A 21,818-nucleotide genomic window follows, 5' to 3' on the forward strand; every position below is an offset into this window, starting at 1 on the left:
GATCATCACTCTACCCTATATCCCAAAATAAAAAACATAATAAAATAATAAAAACTAGCAGAATAAAGAAACTTAGTATTTACTGAGTCTTTAAATGAAGTCTTTTTTAAGCTGAAAATATTTTTTTCCTAAAGCACAATAGAAAAGATCTGCAAATTCAACTGCAAGAGTAACAAAAGCAAAATTAAATGCTAACAAAAAGAAATATATATATTATATATAATATATATGTAACAAGAAATATATATTATATATATATATAAAACAAACTGAAATATATACGTGTGTGTGTGTGTGTGTGTGTACATTTCTAGCAAGTACAAAAGACAAAGGTGAATATCTTTGCTTCGTAAAGAACTCATATCAAACTCATTTCCTCTCATCACCACAACCACCACCGAAAAAGTTTAGCTCCTAAATCTTAAAGGAAGGTCTGGAGATATACATACCAAAACAGTCCTGAGGGAGTAAGATTGAGGAGATGTAGTGAAGGAGGGGAGTTTCTGTTTTTATATGTATCTTGTATCATCTTAATTTTACAATAAGTGTATATTACTCTTGCTATTTAAAAAAAATACATTTTTAAGATAAAATGCAACACCACAACAAAGAAATAATTTATAAAAAAGGAAATAATACCAGTAAACATGGGTAAATGATTAAACTCCATCATTACCAAAAAGAAAGTAATTAAATATACATTATCATTTTGTTTCTGTCAAATTAGAAAAGATAGAAAACATAATTCCCAGGGTTGTTATATAAAGATGATGATGGCAATATAAATTGGCACAACCCTTTGGTAAAGCAATTTGAAAATACATTCAAGAGCTCTAAAACTATTCATTACCTAGGGCCAGTAATTTCATTTCTGATAGATCCATTCTAAGAAATAATTCATTCTAAGAAATAACCCATCTAAGAAATAATATATAAAGCGCTTTACATTAAAAAGTAGAAGTAATAAATGTCCAACAATATGGAAATGGTTAAATGAATTATATACATGCATTCAATGAAATATTAGACAACCAGTGAAAGGATACTGATAACATCCTATCAAAGTGAGATCAAAGAGTACATAGCATCACAGAAAGAACTTTTACGAAAAATCAGAATTCTAAACTAATTATACACTACAATTATCACTACATAATTTTTTAAATGCCTATACACAGAAGGAAAGAAAGAATCAGAAATTAATGTTTCAAATGTTACCCCTCAAAAATGGTTTTATTTTTATGCATATAAGCTCTTAACACAGGGCTGGCACTTAGAGTGTTAAATAAATAGTAGCCATTATTATTGCTCTTATAATCATTATTAATGTATTTTTTATTTAATGAACATGTATTACTTTAAAATAAACATTTACTTTAAAGGATTATTTACTTTAAAATAATCCTTTTGAAAAGCATTAAGAACTAAATATTAGTGGCGGTGACTCTGGGTAGTGGTAACTGTGGGTAATTTATGTATTGTTTTTTGCTTGTTTTTTTCTGAATTTCATAAAAGAAACACATTTTGTTCATATAAATTTTAAAGGATTTTAATGTTTTTTGGGGTTTTTTAACACATATATTGAACATGTCGTTTTTACTGATCTGAATACATTGCTGTCCTTAAATTCACTCTAAGTCAATATACTGAATCATATTCACTACAATATGTTGATATTGGTCAAGGTAAGGATTCTAGAAAGAGAAATTTACACTTTTTACACTATACACTTCTGCAAAGTTTTACATTTTTATACTTAACATGTATAAATGTGTTATTACCTGTGTATGTTTCAAAATCATTTAAAAGAAAACTTGAGGAAAAAAATACAACTCCCTGTTCTCAGACTATAATCAAGGGCACAACATACTCTTGGTAATAAAAGGAACCACTCAACTAGTGATCTCAAACAGATACACAGATTTTAGGGAAGAGATTACTAGTATTTAGAAGGTAGTTCAGAAAAAGAGAAAAGCCAAGTAGCCGGTTATTTCTTCTGTTTGTTGTCTTGGTAACGAAGGCAGCTGTATGAACTGTTTTCTGTTATTTTCCAATCCTGTCAAAGAAAACAATTTTCAAATGGGAAAGTAGATGTGCCAAGGGTATAATTAATCACCCTAAAAATGGCCCATGAAAATAATGTCAGTGGACCTAAAGATAAAAATGAATTCAAACAAAAGAATTAGAAAAATATAAGCCTAAAGCCGGAGAGTGTTACACTTTATATGAAACTATATAATGTTACACATCATATGAAAATCACAGTAATATGAAAAATTTTGCAACCAGCCAAAAATCTCTATAGCTGGAAACAAGGAGGCCCAGACAAGCTTACTCAGAAACCAGCCAGAGTGGGAAAAAGCTTTCTGGGGCCAAAATTCCTAATACAAAGAAATAAAACTGCCACTGGTAAAAGTTTCAAAGAGTTAAGAGTATGACTTCATGGGATAAACCCTTCTAAATGGAGTCTGTTTTCAACAGCCATGTGTAAAATGAGAAATTAATTCTACCAGAAGTAACTCAATCAAGAAAACAAATCTTTATTTGCAACTAACATTATGGGGCTGTATTAGTATAAGGACACATCACTAAGCACTTACATGTACGTAGATGTCGAAAACAGGTCAGTGACAGTCCATCACCCAGGTTCCACCAATGCCTGTGAAGTGCAAATGTAAACAAAGACAGATTGCTCTTAGTTGGGTTCGATTTGGGGCTTGTTTCAAGTCAGCCAAACTTGAGGTAACTGAAAATGTTAGCCACTTTTTTACTACACTTTGAGAGTGTAGAAAAGATTAGGAAACTTGTTTTTTACTTTTTTTTCCCACTCTCCATATCGCCCAACACAGATGAATGATTACTCTTTTAGTGACTCAGTATGAGCCTCGCTAGGAAAATGTCAGCGAGAACAGTAATTGAAAGAGAGATGTCCTCAGACTCAGCCAATTAACAGACAAAATGAGCAGCACTATCATCTGGGTAGGCTGGTGTTCAACAAAAATCTTCTAGGCCAAAGACGTTTCCAGTAGATAGACCACTGTGAACAGTGCGACACCGAGAGTTTGTTTCTGTGTGTGCTGAGTAAGAGGTGGAAAAGAGGGAGCCAGTGCACTCTGCGGGCTGCATGGTCTGCCTTCTATTTTAGATTTGTGACGACCCGGTGTTGTTCTGTGATGATTTGTGTGCGCGTTTGCTTTTTTTTTTTTTTAATCTAAAAACTTTCAAATACATATTTCCAATGTCAAAATTTAACAAAAAAAAATCTTCGAGGCCAAAAGTTTCCTGAAAGAAAGGGTTTACTGAGCCATAAGGTAGCCAGAAAAAGCACCAGGCCCTGGGGTAAGTAGTCTATACCACTTGCAGCAGTAAGGCTAGATGGAGAAGAGAAGCATGTCTTCCATCCTGGACCTGACAGGGCTCCTTTATGCAGTGGGTTTGGAGGAGAAAGACGTTAAGTTGTTTTGAAAGGATTCACATTGGTTTTAGATAAAAGGGGAAGGAGAAGGTGAAGCACAGAAAGGTTTGGGATTGGGGCACAGTCCGCAAGAAAGAAGTATTTGCTGCTTTTGGATTGGTTGTGGGCAACAGTCCAGAAATTTCAGGCATAAGAAAGATGCGATGGGATCTGGTGGTCGGCTATTCTTTCTAGATAAGAGCTGAAACAGCCATCTGGAAGCTGATTCCAATTTTCCACATACATTCAGGATGTGAGCAGTCTTTTGTTGGTTTCCTCTGTTAACTGGTTAATCTCCCTGTCTTTCTCTGATTCTCCGACCCATTGTAATTTAATTTGGGACATCTCAATTTTTTTCTTTTTTCACTAGCTTGAAAAAAATTGTTTTAACTTAAAAAAAGAAAAAAAAACCTCAGATCATCCTAAGAACCATACTTTTTGAGTTACTCTCTACACAGGAAGAAAAAACTTTTGAGTTAAATTACAGGCCTTTTTTTCATATTTAAAAATAAAGTTTCCATTTATTTTTCTTATCACAAAAGTAAATTATGCTCATTGGCCTCCCCTCCTAAAAAAGAAGGAGGAGGAAGTCTTGAAGGAAGGGGAGGAGGGCAAAAAATAAATAAATAAATAAAAACCAAACCTGATACAAGCAAAAAGAGACGAGTAAATGAACACAAGGCCCAATTGCTTAGCTACAGCCACTGTGGACCATCCTGGCATATGTGAGTCCAGATTCTTTTCTTAGCATGTACAAATTCCCCCCCCAAATATACTATTTTATAAACTTTTTCTCACTTAAAAATGTATATTGTGTTTTTCTCTTTGCCTTTCTCTTCTTCTTCTCCTTCTCCTTCCCCTATTGAATAATTTGGTCCATGAGTCACTGGATCATTATGTGGTGCTGAGCAAGACAGGCATGAGTGGGGCTGAGTGCCCGGGGTGCGGCAGGGTAGCATCGCCCAGCGGCCAGGAAGGATGTCAGAGTCTCACAGGGTGAAGAGGGGATGGGGGCATGGGGAGTGACATTGGCAGCTCCATGTGAAGTGTCAGAAGCCAAGTGGGTGAGGAGGATGGCAGCAAGAGGGACAGCCTGGGGATGCACAGCGGCCCCTGGCAGGGAGTTGGAGCCAGAAGGGTGAGGAGGGCATCTGTGAAGGGGTGGGCAGCAGCGGTGATGGGGGACTGTCTGCATACATACAGGGGATTAAACTAGTAAATCAATATACTGAGGATAATGGGAACCAGGTTTTTCAGTTAGATAAGGAAGGTACTAATGTGGAAAGGGAGAAGAATAATGTGAAACTTGTGGTTGTGGATTGAAATTGGAGATATCAGTGTGAATGTATGGTTTTTAACATCGTCATTTATGAATATGTGTGTGTACAAATATGCGAGCTGATGGATGTGGTAACTAGTTGAGAGGACTCCTGTCACAATGTATTTTATATATTATAGACTGTATTGCTTATAAACAACAGAAATTTATTTCTCACAGTTCTGGAGGCTGGAAGACCAAGATCAGGTGCCATCATTCGGTTTCTGGTGAGAGCTCGCTTCCCGGGTGATACACAGCTGTCTTCACCGCTCAAAGGACCCGCCTGCAAATGCCATCACATGGGGGATTAGGTTTTAACATAGGAATTTGGGGTGGGGGAGGACACAAACATTCAGTGTCTGGCAGATACACAAGGGCGTAATTTTATAAAAGTCAGGATAGTGGTTACTCGTTGGAGGAGGGGAAGAAAGATAAGGATGGGCACATACGAAGGAGGCTGGAGGACACAAAACTTCTGTTTCTTCACCTGGTAGTTGTTACAAGGATGTTTGCCTCAGAATAACTGACAAAGCTATGCATTTGTTTTGTGTGGTCTTGTATATCCGTGTTTTATTTTACAATGAAAAATTTTTTAAACATCATAAGCAAAATTAAAAGGTAGACTGAGAAAAGTATATATACGGCAGCAAAAGATTAATAGTCGTATTTTATAATAATCTTTTCTAAATTAATAAGGAAAAATATTAACATCTCAATTAAATAATGAAAAAAGGTCATTCATAGGAGACTTACAATAGTCAATAAACATATTTTTAAATGTTCAACCATGCTAATTATCAAAGAAATTCACTTTCAATCAAAAATAAGAATGTTGATTGCTGAACTTGGAAAAAATTAATAAAATGGCAATACCTAATATTGAAGATGGAGAGAATTAGCATTCTCCTACAATGCTGATGAGAATCTGGTTTGTCATAACTTTTTTGGAGAGCAATTTGGCAACATTTAACCTTAAAAAAAAAAGAACACCTTTAAAATGTATGCATTTTATTTAAATAACTCTACTTTTAAGAATTTAACCAAAAGAAAGTATCATGAACATTTGAAAATGTACATTTACAAAGACATTTAGCAAATCCTTATTTATATTTTATAAAAACTAGAAACAACTAAATGTCCAATAATAATGAACATGTTAAATAATCAATTCAATGGAATCTTATGCATAAAAATAGAATGCAATGGCACTGAAAATGTTTATAAGATATTGTTTTGCAAAAAGCAAATTTAAAAGCAATATCTAGTGCAATACTTGTTTCCTTTTAAACATTTTTATTGTTCAATATAACATACATAAATAATAGTGTACAAAAGAAACAGGTATAGCTAATTTATCGCAAAGTGAGTATCTTATAACCATCACACAGGTCCAGAAATAGAACCATTGAAGCATTCCAGAAGTGTCGTCCTGCAAACTCCCAAGCTTTACTTCCTCCTTTCTCTACAAATAAACCACAATCTGACATGATTGTAATCATTTCCTTACTTCTCTTTATAGTTTTCCCACTGTGTATATATATCAGTAAATGCTGTAGTTTATAGTTTTGTCTGTTTTCAAACTTTATGTAATTGGAATGATATGGTATGTGTCCTTTTATGTCCAGCCTCTTCTACTCTCTGTTCTTTTGCATAGTGGTAGCTGAAAAAATAAATTTTTAGCTATTTAGAAAGCCTATCTAAATAGCTGCGTGAATATACCATGGCTTATTTATTCATTCTGTTCTTGAAGGATATTTGGGCTATTATGAATAATGTTATTCCGAACATTCTTCTATATGTCTTTTATTGCACAGGAGCACACATTCTGTTGAGTAAATATTTAGGGGTAGAAATGCTAAATGAAATGATATATGGATCTTCAGTTTTAGTAGGCAATGTCAGTTCTCTAAATTGTAACCAACTGACACTTTCATCAGCAGTGTGAGAGTTTCCATGGTTCTACATTCTTAATAATACTGGTTATTGTCAGTCTTCATAAATTTTAATAGTTTTATGGTTATAGAACAGTATCTTGTGATTTTAATTTGCATTTATTTTCCTTATTTCTAATGATTTATTGACCATTTAGACATACTCTTTTATTAAGTACCTGTTCTAATCTCTTGCCCATTTTTTCTATTGGATTATTTACCTTTCTTTAAAAGTATAGACTATAAGTAGAAAAAAAATATTTTTTTTTAAAATGACTGCTTAGATATTTCATCATGGTAATTATAGTTATTTCTGAGTGATGGAATTATGAGTTGTTTATATTCTCTTCCTTGTGCTTTTCTGTACTTTCCTAACTTCTTATAATAATTATGTATTATTTTCAGAACATTAAATATTGCACAATTCTAATGAATAAAAACAATGGATTTTTGAAAAGGTACTGTCTAAGGAATAAAGTTTATATACTTAACTGTTAAATTTATGGGATGTTTAGATGATTTATGGTAGTGATTCACAAACTAATCCAAGGTGTTCTACAGCCAAAATTGAATAATAGTACCCTTTTCCAATTTGCAATGGTTTCATTTATTTTAATGCCTCACAATCAAATTTAAGACATCAAGTTATCAACCTATGTGCACATCAATGAATTATTAATATGCTAAATAGGATCTAGCAGAAACAAAAGTTATGGAAGTGCATAATTAGGGCAATCAGACTCCTCTATCAAGATGAATTTCTGCTTTCACTCTTATCAGAACTCCTATTAATTCAGCAGCTTCTAAAATAAAAGTATTTGCATCTTGACAAATCACAAGTTAAAAGGTTATAGATTTCTCATACTCTGAAAAATTAATTACAAATATTAATTGAATAATAACTATTCCCAATAGTACACAGCTTAGAAAAGAAGAATTAAAACATGATGCTTGACCTCAAAGAGGTTGCCATGTAATCAGAGAAATAAACAAGCCCTTATGAAAATAACAAAATGCATGAGAATGTATAAATGATGTAGGGAGTTAAAGGAAAACAGATTCCCTACAGTAGCACAAAGCCTTAAGGAAATGTGTAATACAAGAGGGACATAATAAACTTTGGGTAAGTATTCTTTCCTCATTATTGGGGTTGATCACTGTGTCACGTCATAGAGGCTACCATACAACAATATAAGATTTTTGATCTAAAACTTTGCTACCTTCCTAATGTTATTATAGTAGCTGATCAAATGGTTTCAAGATGGTCTATAAGCTACAGTTGCTGTGCTCAACATCTTCTTCATACACAAAAATATGCTTTCTCTTGGCCAAAATACCAAGTATGCCCTTGCATTGTCGCAAAGCATCCATTGAAGAGGAGTGACCTCCGGTCTCAGTTTGCTGAGACACCCCTCAAGGAAGCTTTACCGATATCTTTCCATGGGGCCTCAGTTTGCTGAGATACTCCCTTGTGAAATCCTGGGAAGAGCTCGGGGGGAACAAACGGTTCGGCAGCTGTAAGGCAACACTGCATGATCTGGAATATAACTTGGAGAAGCCCTTACAATGTTACTAAAAATTAATTTCCAGCTATCACTCTCAATAATTTTAAATTCCACATAGCAACCTGATGTCAGTTTTTATAACTGTTAAATTACAATTTTTATGCTGAGAATTTAAAATGAACTAATCCAGAATGTAAGACTAAATAAGCCTGGGTTGTCAGTGATGATGGCTGGGTAGAAAGTGCCAGGAATTTGTCTCTCCATCTGGACAACATTATATTGGCAAAATCTGTCTTATGTAATTATTTTAGAATTCTATAGTCTATTCAAAGGTTAGTAGCTTCCCGGGGAAGATGTGCCTGGTAAATTGCAGTTAATTTTGATGGATTTCAGCCTAGTGCAGTAGTGACTCCTCATCCTCCCACTCCCCAGCGCGTGGAAGGGGGAGTGTGTACACAACTGTATCAGTGTGTCCCTAGACGGCTTGCAGGAGCCAGGGTGGCAATAGGACTTTGTCCTCCAAACATCAAGAATCTTTGTTCTGATCACACATTGCTGCTTCTGATCATGAAGGTGCAGCTACAGAAGCAGGCAGTCACTGTGGCAACTCCCACCACCATGGTTTCATGTTCCTCCAGCTGAAGCAACTTTCAGGGGATTTAAGGAAACAATGGCTATTTTATTCCCTTCATTTTTCCCTTTTGCCCCTTATGGGGACCAGACATTTAAGGATTAGTTATATATGGGGAAATTTAGAAAGTTACCACTCATGCCCAAAATGCAGGCTCAGAAAATACCTAAGACTTTAAGTTTACATCTCAGGCTGATCCCTGACACAGAGATACCTACACTAAATTTTAAAAAAAGAAAAGATGAAGAACAGCAATCCTAAAATTTGTATGGAACCACAAAAGACTCCAAATAGCCAAAGCAATCTTAACAAAGAAGAACAAAGCTGGAGGCATCTCACTTCCTGATTTCAAACCATATTACAAAGCTATAGTAATCAAAACAATACGGTATTGGTGGTATTGGTATAGGATCAAACACATTGATCAATGGAACAGAATAGAGAGCCCAGAAATAAACCTATGCAGATATGGGCAATTCATTTATGACAAATTTATACTGGAGAAAGAATAGTTTCTTCAATAAATGATGCTGGGAAACTAGAAAGCCACATGCAAATGAATGATACTGAACCCTATCTTACAACATACACGAAAATGAACTCAAAATGTATTAAAAATTTGATCATAAAACCATAAAACTCCTAGAAAACATAGGCAGTAAGCTCCTTGACATAGGTCTTGGTGATGATATTTTGGATTTGACACCAAAGCAAAAGAAGAAAAAAGCAAAAATAAACAAATGGAACCAGATCAAACTAAGTTTTACACAGCAAAGGAAACCTCAACAAAATGAAAAATCACCCTGTCAGATGGAAAAAAATAGTTGCAAATCGTATATCTGATAAAAGGTTAGTATTCAAAATATATAAAGAATTTATACAACTCAATAGCATAAAAACAAACTATAAAAAGCTAGCAAACATATGAAACAACTATCTTCACACACTGGGCAGTATACAGCATAGGACTTCAATTCTTACAGAAAGTACACAGTAAGTAAGTTCCAAATCCACCCAGACTTTTTCTCAGGAGGCATTTTTCAAAAATGCGGCCCAAACAGGGAATTGAACAAAGAAAAAGATATTGGAATTCAGAGCAGCTAAGGCAGGTGAGATTGGGGGAGTAGGTTTTTGGAAAGGAAGGAGATGTAGAGAAAGAATCCCAAAAATTTGCATAGGGGTTCCCCTGGAGTCCTTTTACAAATCCTAAGCTATGTATGTGAAAGGTAAAGCTCTGAATAGCCTATCAGAGAAAGGGAAAGTTGAAGAGAAATATCAGGGATTTCACGGTGCTGATGAGACACTGACCCAGCCCAAAAGCAAATACATTAGTCAATCTCCTTGCCGTTCAGTTCAGACACCAGAAACCCCAATGTGTAGAAGTAATGACTATGTCCTAGCATTGAGGGCAAAAATTGAATTGATCAACCTTAGAAAAGCCTAGAACTAAGCCTTGGTAAGGTCAAGGTGGTCCATGTTAATTTAGATACTTGCGAAAATAAAAGTCAACTCTTTTAAAGAAAAGAAAATAATCCAGAGCCTCTAAAACAAATCAAGTGTCCAGAATACAATAAAAAATTACTAGAAATGAAAAGAAAGACAAATGTGATCTAGAATAAAAAGTCCATCAATAGAACAGAATTAGTCAAGAGAAAGAGACACACAGATGCCTCAAACAGAAAGATAATTATATGTAAAAGAATCTAGAGAAAAGGGTCGATATAATGGGTGAAGAAATAAGGAATTTTAGGAGAGTTATAAAAATCTACATATATAGTTTCTACATGGAAACTCTAAAACTGAAAAAGAAACAATATCTGGAATCTAAAGAACACAACAGAAAAAAGGATTAGTGAACTTGAAGATAGTTCTAAAGAAATCATTTAAACTGAAACACAAAGAGTAAAACATTAGGAGAGAAAAAAAATCAAAGCCTCAATGATCTGTGGGACAGTACCATATGGTCTAATATATGTGTAAATTTCCAGAAGAAAAGAAGACAGAAAATGAAACACAAATAATATTTGAAGAAATTTTTCATCAAAATTCCAAATTTGATCAAAAAAGAAACCCAAAGACAGGAAAGTCAATGACCCACAGCCAGAAACGAAATCGCACCTAGAAAGAAATCTACCTACAAAGAAAATCAGATGTAGGCACATCATAGTCAAATTGCTGAAAATCAAAGATAAAGATAAAATTTTAAAAACCAAGCAGAAGCAGAGGCTTGAAGAGATATCCACACTCCACATTCATAGCAGCATTAAGTGTCCATCAATGGGTGAATCAATAAACAAAATGTGGTACATACATACAATGGAATATTATTGAGCCTTAAAAAGCAAGGAAATTATGACACATGATACAACATGGATAACCTTGAAGACATCATGCTAAGTGAAATAAGCCAGTCACAAAAGTATAAATAGTGTATGATTCCACTTATATGAAGTATCTAGAGTAGGGAAATTCATAAAAAGACAAAGTAGAATGTTTGTTGCCAGGGGCTGGGAAGAATGAGATATGGGCTGTTGTTTAACAGGTATTACAAGATGAGAAAGTTTTGGAGATTGGTTATACAATGTGAATATACTTAGTACTAATGAACTGTACACTTAAAATGCTAAAATGGCAAATCCTATGCTGTATGTATTTTACAACAATTTAAAATTTTTACTTAAAAAACTTTTAAGAAGCAAAACAAAATTTTAAAAGAAAAGATATATTACATGCAAATGAACAATAAAAATGAAGCTGACTTTTCATTGGAATTAATGGAGACCAGAAGACAAAATAAGGGCATCATTAAAGTGCCAAAACAAAATAAAAACTATCAGTCATCAACCTAAAATTATATATCGAGTGAAAATATCCCTTAAAAATGAAAGCGAAATAGAGATGTGTTCACATAAATGGACATTTAAATAATCTGTTGCCTGCAAACTTGCACAATAAAAAATGCTAAAGAAAATTTTCCAGGTTGAAGCAAAATACCATATAGAAATTCAGATTTGCAAGAAGGAACAAAGAGTACTGGGAATGCTAAATATACTGGTGCAGATAAAAGAGTAATTTTCTTTGTTTCTTAAGTTCTTTAAAAATCAAACATTTGAGGAAATAAAATATTGTAGCAGAGGTAATATAAGTGACAATAATAGTACAAAGCGCAGGAGAAAGGGTAAATGGAATCTGCTGCTTTGTTTTTACAAACTTCAAGAAGTGGTATCATAAACAAAGAAAAAAATGCGATGAAATGTTAGAAGGATTATAAGGGATTTGCACACAAAAGGAGCAAAGCAAAGGACAATCCTCAGTCCCTCACAGTAGATAGTGAAGGGCAGAGGGCTGCTTATTTCTCATTCTGCACCCTTTCCTGCCCTCCATGTTCCAGATGGCTGACCTCTAAGGACTGCATTAGTTGAGTTCCCTTGGCCTCTAGCTTCCGATTAGGTTCATCCAATGGGAGCATCACAGGATCTCAAAAGGACAGAAGGAGAGAAGTAGAGGATTCCTCACTGACTCTCTCTTCGTGTATCAGCGCAAGAGCTTTGGCAGTGGCTGTACCCCTCTATGACAACAGCTTCTGCTCAGATGTCTCTCCTCCATGACCTCAGCACTCATCCTTCAGGTCAAGGTGGGGTAATCCAGCTGTTGCTGGTTCCTGTGCCCTTCAATATCCTCTGTTGGTTCCCTTAATTCTGTCCACATTTCTGTAAATAGTCCCTTCACTAAATCCTTCAGAAATCCTTTTGAGGGTACCATTTTTTTCTCTTGGGACTCTGCCTGATAGAGTAAATGATATAAAGAGTAGCCTCATAAAACAGACTCTAAAGATGGAATTCTGGGTTTCACATACGTGGATCTCCCTGAGGGAACTAGAACACTGGAAATCTATAGCCTGCTGTGCATCAGGATTACTCAAATGATGGCCCACGGTGGCATGGGACGGAGTACAGTGGGGACAAAAGACGGAAAATCATTTGATTACTGTGGCTGTAATAAGTAGACTAGCAGCTTTGAAAACGATGAGCTTGGTGTCTTAAACTTTCAATTCAAGGCCTGCATTAAAATCAGAAAGCATCTATGATGACTTCCAAGGAATTCGCTATCTCTTTGCTGCCAGGATTTAATGGCTGAAGATGGGGTGCCTATTCTGCAAGACCCACCCTATTATCCCTCATTGTCTCCAGGCATACAAATAGAGTTACATTTTAGAATGGCAGAGTATTTGCATGGCTTTAGTCTCCCTACAGTTTATTGTTGCAAGGAGGGAAATGGTTACAGTGAAGTAATCAAACAACACCTTGAATGAGTGATCAAAATAAACATCTCCAAGGAGGGGGCAGATGGACATTGTATCCCTCCAGATGTGATACCCTAGAAGAATGAGAATGCATAGTTGGATCAAATAGTGAGGAAGGATCAGAGGAGCCCAGAATGAGGAACTTTAAAAAAAAAGGAGGGGAACTATAGTCTTCAAAAATGTCAGTGTCATAAAAGACAAAGAAGGGCTGTGGAAGTATTCCAGACTCAAGAACACTACATGAAAAGTAAATGCAATACCTGATCCAAGACTGGATTCTTTGCTCGGGGGAGAAAACACTATAAAAGACATTGGGTCAATTTTAAAAATTGGAATAGAAATAGTAGATTAGATAAAACTTTATTATGGTCAAATTTACTGAACTTAATAATTGTCCTGTAGCTATGTAAGAGAGTATCGGTATTGTTAGAAAACACATACTGAAATATTTAGGAGTAAAGGGTCATGACATATACAGTTTACTCTCAAATTATATAGTAAAAATACGTATTATACATATATATTGAGAGAGAATCCATGCATATGAAATAACAATAAGTGAATCTGGGTAAAGGGTATGCATTAGATTGCTGGGGCTTCTGTAACAAAGTACTACAAACTGGGTGGCTTAAGCAACAGAAATTTATGGTCTCACAGTTCTGGAGAAGAAGTCCAAGGTCAAGGCGTCAGCAGGATTGGTTCCTTCTGAGGGTTGTGAGGGAGAATCTGTCCCAGGCCATTCTCCTGGCTTCTGGGGTTTGCTGGCAATCTTTGGTGTTCCCTGGCTTGTAGATGTATCACTCTGACCTCTGCCTTCATGTTCACATGGCTTCTCTGTGTGCTGCTCTCTCTGTGTCTGTATTTCCCCTTTGATCAAGGACACCAGTCATTACATTAGAGCCCACCCTAAGGACCCCATTTTAAGTCGATTACCTCTGTGAAGCCCCTATTGCCAAATACGGTCACATTCCAGGTACTGGGGGTTAGGCAATATATCTGTTTTGGGGGAACACATTTCAACCCATGATAGGTATTTCAATAATGTTTATACTCTTTTTAGTCTTGTAACTTTTCTGTGAGTTTGAAATTATTTCCAAGTAAAACGTGTTTTTTTTAAGGAAAAGAAATTCCTGTATGGTCCAGAGAGTGAGTTACAAAAGCTACTCCAAGAAGAGATAAAGTGTATCCCAAAAGAGTTACAGGATTCTGCCAATTCACATCCACAAGATCCTCAGAATGGATAATAAGCGCATTGACCAAATAGGGCAAATTATAAAATTAGATAAGGCCACATTTATCAATATGAGTGCACTTACCAAGAACGCAAGATTCAAAGTGTCCAGTGGCGATCTAGGAGCTGCCTTTCAAATGGGCGTGCTTTCACTCCAGCAGGCCGTATCAGAGGCTCCATACAGCATCCTCATTTGTCACAGACATTTTGAATTCTGTTACAATAGTTGCAGACCCCTCTTTTGCTTTGGCCCTGAAATGGCTGTTAGAATACTGCATGGCTGTAACAGTTTGCTTGTATAGCTGACTGAAGCCTGTTCGAAGATGGCCTAGACTGAGACGCTGGAATTTTTCTAGCATCTGTTAGAGAAAGGAGTGTGATGGCTTCCTGAGATGGGAAGGTTGGAATGTTGGCATTAAGTCATTATGTGCAGCCTGCTCAGCCAGTCCCTGCCTTACAACCCAGGAGCCCCCAGAAATGCATGAGGGACGAGAGAGAGCACCAACATCCATAAAAAATCCTTATGCTGAGCATCCTCAGGAGGGCAAAGATGCTGGTGGGAGGCACTGCCAGAGAACTGGGCTTCCTGATTTCAACGGGAATGATGGCATCCCTATGAAGTGGAGATTAGGTGGCAGCACTTAACCATGAAAGACAAAGTAGGCACAATTACCATAATAAGGCACAAGGACAGAGTGGCAATCAGAGCATTTTGGCTCTCAACGTCCCTGGAAATGGCTAACTGATCAGAAAGTTCCCAGGAATAAAATAGATAGGCAGCCTGGTAAGGTATGGCTTGATCTATAAAATCAGAGAGAGTCTAAGCCAGATGAGCAGAATCTGACTGTAAGAAAAGTACTCAATTCCCAGACTCCAGTCAGCTTATAGATCCAGAGTTCCAGAGTTGGGGGCCAGATCCCTTTAAAAAAAGGACTCTGCAAGTCAGTCACAATTTTGTATCATAAATCTTCCTTAATGCTTTCTGCAGAGGGACCTGCAGCCATTTACCAGGGTGAGTGGGCACTGGGAAAAGGAAAATCCAGACTTCCCACAGTTATTACGTACTGACTCTGAATTAACGTTGACTCCTGAGGGTCCCCAGGAACCCCATTGGTCTACTGGTCAGGTGATAAAGTGGTATATTGATCCAATGAGAATAATGTATCGCACAGTGTGTCTGACACACCTCACAGGAAATGAGCCTGTCATTATTCTCCCACAGACGTGCTTAGCAACCAGAAGAGAGAATCCTCATATTGGTTCCCTGACTAATGGAGTAGGAGCCATTTGTAGGAAGGGTAGAGTGAGAGACTCTGGAACTACTCTATCTTGTCAAAACAGTAAACAAAATCGACACTGTAGCCTCAAGGAGAATTGCAGAAATTAATGCCACTACCACATATTTGAAATATGTTGGCATGGAGAAGTGGGTGACAACCAAATGACAAGCTGTACTCAGGGGCAGCCTGAAAACACAATGAGGGAAAAGTCTCCAGTAGGTGGAACTTTGGGAGTTCATCTGATGGTCCACTCTGGAAAGACAGTCTGAGGTATAAATCTCTACTGACATAGGAAGTGGCTAATAGACTGTGTGACAGGTCAGGGACTTGGAAAGAACAAAACTGGAAGATTGGTGACAAAGAGGTCTAAGAGAAAAGTATGTGGACTCTCAGAATGGGTGCAAAGTGTAAAGGCAGTTGTGTTCTATGTAAATACTCCCCAGAGGACACAGCAAGAACAGTCAATAATCAGATAGAAACAAGATGATTCCTCCTGTGAACGTCAGTCAGTCTCTTTCCCTAGCCATCTGGTGTTTGCTCAATGGATCCATGGAAAAAGTAGCCATGGTGGTAAGAATGCTACATGTGGGCTCAACGTGAACTTCTCCTCACCAAGGATAATGTGACTAGAGCTACCACTGAATGCCCAAACAACAATGGCAGAAGCCAAAACAATACTCCCAGTATGGCACCATTCTCACCGGACCAGTCAGCTACCTGGTAGAAAGTTGATTACAGTGGAACTTCTCACATCATGGAGGTGGGAGTGATTTGTCCTCATGGGAATTCATTCTATTACAGATTCAGATTTGCCTCCATAACACTTCTGCCTACTCTATTATTCATACATTTACAAAACACCTTATTTATTACCATTGTATCCAATACAATACCACTTCAGACCCAAGAACTCATTCTACAGCAAATGAAATATGGCAGAGGGAACGGGTCCAAAGCATTCACTGGTCTTATCCTGTTCCCTAATAGAATGATGGAATAGGGTCTACTGGAGGCTTAGTTAGGGTATCAGCTAAACCACATCCTGTGAGGTAGGGGTGGGTACTGTCCTATAGACACATTACATGCTTTGAAGTAACCAAGGATAAGAGGAGGCAGTGGCCTCTCAAATTATACCTAATAATCCACTAATGGAATTTTTCTTAACTATCCCCTCAGTCTTGTGCTCTGAGAATGTAGAGGTCCCAATTCCCAAGGGAGAAGGGTTCCACCAGGAAACACAGTCATGTTTCCACTGAGTTGGAAGCAAGACTGCCACATGAACATTTGGGACTCCTTATACCACTGAACCAATAGGCAGAAAAGAAAGGGGGTTACTTTATTAACCAATGTTTGAACCTAATTACCAAGGGAAAATAGTAGCTGCTATACAGATGATGCAAAGTGACGATGTCTGGAATCCAGAGGATTCATGAGATACCCCTTATTACTCCCATTCCAATAATAATCACTGTGTTAGGTTGGGTACCTAGAAGTACCTGAGACAGGGATTTGGGATCACACGATTTATTGAGGAAGTACCCTTTAAGAAAAACCTATGAAGGGGGAAGTAGGGAAAGGAAGGGGAAAGAGCCGAGCATGGATATAGTCTCAGACCAACCTAGCTCTAGCACATAGACTATACTGTAGATTTGCCCCTCTCCAGGCAAGGGCACTAACTTTTTGTGCCCTAGTCACTCCTTTGGGATTTACTAATTTCTCAAGGAAGCTGAAGGCATTTCTCTAGAGAAGGGGGCAGCTGTGAGCAGTTAGCAGCCAGTACTCACACAGTAGGGGACAGGTGTGACTCCTGGTGAAGGGGATCTGTGCAGGACACACCGCATCTACTATAATCAATGGGAAACCCAACAAAAAACATGTAGAAGTAGTAGAACCAGTGGAAGAAGAACAAAAACTGTAGATGTGGGAATTGATAAGGCAGATTCTCTGAGGAAGCCAACAGTATGGGATTTTGAGCACAGGGGAAGATTTTGGCCTTGAACAAAAGGGACCCTTTATCCTCTGAAACTAGCGGGAAAGAAATTTGTGTAAAATTAGAAGCTTCATGCAAATTTGTCAGCAAAGGATGAAGAAATTCAAAATTCACTTAAATTTTATTGATAGCCTACTATTTAATACACATCTGGCATATCTTAGGGGCTGGGAAAGTAACAGTATAAAAGACAGGTCCCTGACCTGATGGAGGTTTATATCTGGTAAGTCGTCATTATAAGAGTGTAAAAGACCATGGAACAGAGGAGGGGTGGGGCCAAGAAGATTTTCATGAGAAAGTATTATCTGAGAAGCAAAGAATTAGCCCCTTGGCAGTGGGGAGTGCTCTCAGCGGAGTGGAATTGATGGTACACATGAGTGTGTAGAGATAACAGAGAACGCACCACATAAAGAATTGAAAGAAGTTCTGGGTCAGGGGTGGTAGCAAAAGGTAAGGCAGAGGGTAGCTACACACCATATACCAGCCCAATTGGAAACCATAAAAGGGTTTTAAGAATACATACATGACCAGGCGTTTGGTCTTGAAACATAAAATAGGGCCATGGTGTCCAGAATTGAAGGTGTTTAAGACTTACCTCAATTTTAGTAAAAGGCAAAGTCATCGGCTCAAGGTGAAGAGTTTGAGCACTTGAGGAAAATGACCAAATACAGTTGACCCGTGAATGGGTTTGAACTGCCCTGGTCCACTTATCCGTGGATTTTTTTCAATAAATACAGTCAGCTCGTCGCATCCGCAGATTCAACCTTGGATCAAACACAGTATTTTCGCATTACCAACTACAGATTCCCAACCATGAATTGAAAATACTGCTTTCAACCCGCGGTTAGTGGAATCTGCTGATATAAAGGGCTAACTGTAGTTAAGTTTTGGGGGAATCAAAAGTTATAGCTGATTTTCCAACTCGGCAGGGGTCAGCATCCCTAACCCCACGTTGTTCAAGAGTCAACTGTAGTTGGTGAAAGAATGGGAGGTGGAGTAGTTGAGAGCCGTGCCCCCCTAAAAAAATTGATACTAAAACCTGGAACTTGCCACAGCATCAACCTGCACACGTGCTATTATCCAACAGAACTTAGCCTCCTGGATAACCTGGAGCAATCAGATACAGGTTCAGTAATTTGAAGAGTAAACACAGTGATAGGGTAAGAATGCAAAGACATTGAACATGGTGAGTGTGCAAGCACAGACTTTAGTGTGAGCAGGAAAGGAGTTAAGTCCAGGAGAAGGCAGATAACACTAGGAGAAAAAAGTAGGAAAGCAAGGGAATAAAGGTCTATAAAGCTGAAATTAGGGAGAAATGAGGAAACTGCTGAAAAGAACCAAGTAGGGCGTTGAGAGCAAGAAAATTAAGAGATTTATGTTTATTGAGCTTTAAAATGGAAGGTTTTGAAATGGAAGGTAAAAAGCAATGTAGTGTTTAATATAAATCACCAGACTGAGTTCAAAGAACTTGAGGAGGGATACTGGATCCTGGGCATCTTACATGACCCAGAAGTTGCCGTGGAGAAGGTCAACCAGGTGCCCAGATTCTCAGTGAGGCGTCAAGATCACAGCAAGGTGGCAAAAGATGTAAATTCACTTGGCGTGGTACCTCCTGTCCATGAAAAAACATCCAGCCTAAGAGAAATCTTAGAGAGTTTATTTGAGTCGAATCTGACAATGGCTGGGAAGCAAAATATCAACAGATTGAGAAAATGCTCTGGAAAATGGTGGTTTTGCAACTTATTTCATACATTAGAATGAAAGGAGGAGGGTTACACGAAATCCACGGGGGTGGGAGGAAGCAAAGAGGGGAAATCTCTGAGATTGGATAAAAAGTAAGTTGGAGAGACAGATACTTTTTTTACATTGGCAGGTACAGGACAGTTAATAGTTAGCATTTTACAGCACATAGAGATGGTAATCGGGGCAAGAACAACAATGAGGGATTCTGTAGTTTCCTGCTCTAGTGTGGTGGGTTGTGAGGGTACAGAAAAAAGGGATTACTCTGACATTCCAAGGTATGTTATCTTAGATGCAAAAAGACAATAGACAGGTTCAATTAAGGTAAAGATTGACCTTTGTCAAGGAAGCTACAGTCCAAGGATGTGACTACTGGCCACGACCCACTTTTAGTTAGGAGTTTTTATATTCAGACCATCCTATGTGGTTACTTTCAGTCTCTGAGTTTGTAGGGCCTGCCATGCAGGCCTTCCCTGAGCTTGTCAGGTTTACTATGTGGTCCCTTTCACCCACACTCCTTTCTGTACTTTGGGATGCCAGCATGACACCCTAAGAGAAATGTTTAGCTGGAGACCTTTCCAAATTAAGAAGTTGGGTAGAAAATAGCCACAAATCTTACACTGCATTCTGGCAAAAAGTCAGAAGCAATCTTAACTGATTGGTATCTAAAGTAAATACAGAGTTCCCGTATTTAGCTCCTAAATTTAAAATTTTAATTTACAATGGTTATCTAATAGAACACTAAAGAACCGAACACTCGAACAAGTGTACAGTTTTGTTTTGATAATTCTAGACCCAAAACATAATGTTTAATGACCAAATCAATCATTTTTGCCATTTGAAAATCCCTATGTAAACTATGTATGTTAAAAATCAGTGAAATAATGAAAAAAATATTTAAGCCAGCAATCTGTTTTTATGACCTACACTTTATAAGAGTTATCCTGATCTGCTTAAATTCAATTTTCTACCTTCTTTTCTACAAAGCCAAAAGAATTTTATCACTGAGCAATCCTGGCCTACAAAGTGATCACAAAATGAGGCTGTGCCTGTGCGTAATCAGAGGATATTAAACAGCACCTTTGGAACCACAATGCTCCCTTGAGTGCAAACAGTCACTGTATCACAGAATGACTGAGGTTAGCGCAGCAGTGACTCTTACCTAACGATATCAGTGAGCATACTAATGAAACAAAATCAAATTTAAAAAAAAAGCTGAGTAAACCTTTTTTAGAATGGTATAAGGAAAACAGCAAAATAAAAGAGCTCAGACATTGATGATTTGACAGCATTGGTACTTTACAGTGTTCCTTTGTGCCTGCCCTTTTTGGTACTTACATCTAAAGCTAGCACAGTAACTTTAAGAATGTTTACTTATAAATTATTAGAGCTATATATTATACTTTACATATAACCATAGAGACTGTATATTCATATTGATTTAAAATATTTATATTTCATGTATATAAGTACATAGTGAATTTTTTTATGAGCAAATCAGCTTTGAATCCTTAATCTCTTAGTTTTAAATCGAAGATATCAGCGGTAATGGAACTTGCTAAAATTTTTGTTTCCAGAACTTAGACTGAAAACACTGATGAACTATTCAGAACCCACATTTTGGTACATTCCTATTAGGCAAATAAATACTGCTTCCTCTGGCTCTTCAGTGCAGCCTCCCTTCAGAGCGGAGGGAAATTATTTTGTTTTCCTTCCCTAAGGGTTAAAAAAAAAAAAATCGTGTTTTTGTGAAAATGTCATTGATTCTGGTTGGAGGAGATTCTTAAAACAGCATATTTTTCTGTAGGTCACATGTCCATAACATTGTAAATCCCTTGCTGGGACAGGGACAATCGTCTCTGTAGCTCCCACAGGATGCGACAAAGCACTTTTCAAGTACTAATTACTGCAATTGCTCAATGTGTCTGTTGAAAAAAAAACACCTGCGAATAAAGGCGTATCAACAATAAAATGTGGACGTACTTAGGAGAGACAAAAGCCACCAGACCAAACACTAGGCATCACTATTCCCCTCTGTGTGGAACACCGTACCCAAGCCCCAAACGTATCTCGTAAGTCTATTCCCAAGGGGAAAGTCCTTCAACTTGGCAGGGACCGAGGGGGCTCCTCCTCGCCGCCCCCCGGACTGCTCTCTGCTTTTCCTTCTCAAACTTCTTCCCGTCCTGATCCTGGGCCCCAGGACCTCGGGGACACCCAGGGACCGCCCATCCCCCGGTACTGCCAGTCTACCCCGCGCCATCCGAAGGCTGACGCAGAGAGGCTGCGAGCCCAGGGCAAAGTAGCCCAGCAACTGCAGGCTCCCGCACATGCTCCCTGGCGTGACCAGGTCTGGGCGAAACCCGCAGGAGTGAGAATCCACTTGTCCACATTTTGGAGGTCACCTGGAAGAGTCAGTACAAATATACTATCTCCGC

The 21,818-nt window shown here is 37.7% G+C and overlaps 1 long non-coding RNA gene across 1 annotated transcript; it reads right to left on the minus strand.

The window, feature by feature from the left end:
* Positions 1-291: 291 nt before the first annotated feature.
* Positions 292-21,673, minus strand: LOC109452841 (uncharacterized). The gene is made up of 6 exons (XR_012495499.1): positions 14,459-21,673; positions 13,798-14,009; positions 5,646-5,743; positions 4,951-5,055; positions 2,601-2,659; positions 292-2,056 (listed from the first exon to the last, which is right to left on the minus strand). It is a non-coding gene; the product is annotated as an uncharacterized LOC109452841 (long non-coding RNA).
* Positions 21,674-21,818: the final 145 nt, after the last annotated feature.

The sequence above is a fragment of the Rhinolophus sinicus genome, linkage group LG04 (assembly GCF_036562045.2).
Source record: "Rhinolophus sinicus isolate RSC01 linkage group LG04, ASM3656204v1, whole genome shotgun sequence".
In the NCBI taxonomy this organism is placed as follows: domain Eukaryota; kingdom Metazoa; phylum Chordata; class Mammalia; order Chiroptera; family Rhinolophidae; genus Rhinolophus; species Rhinolophus sinicus.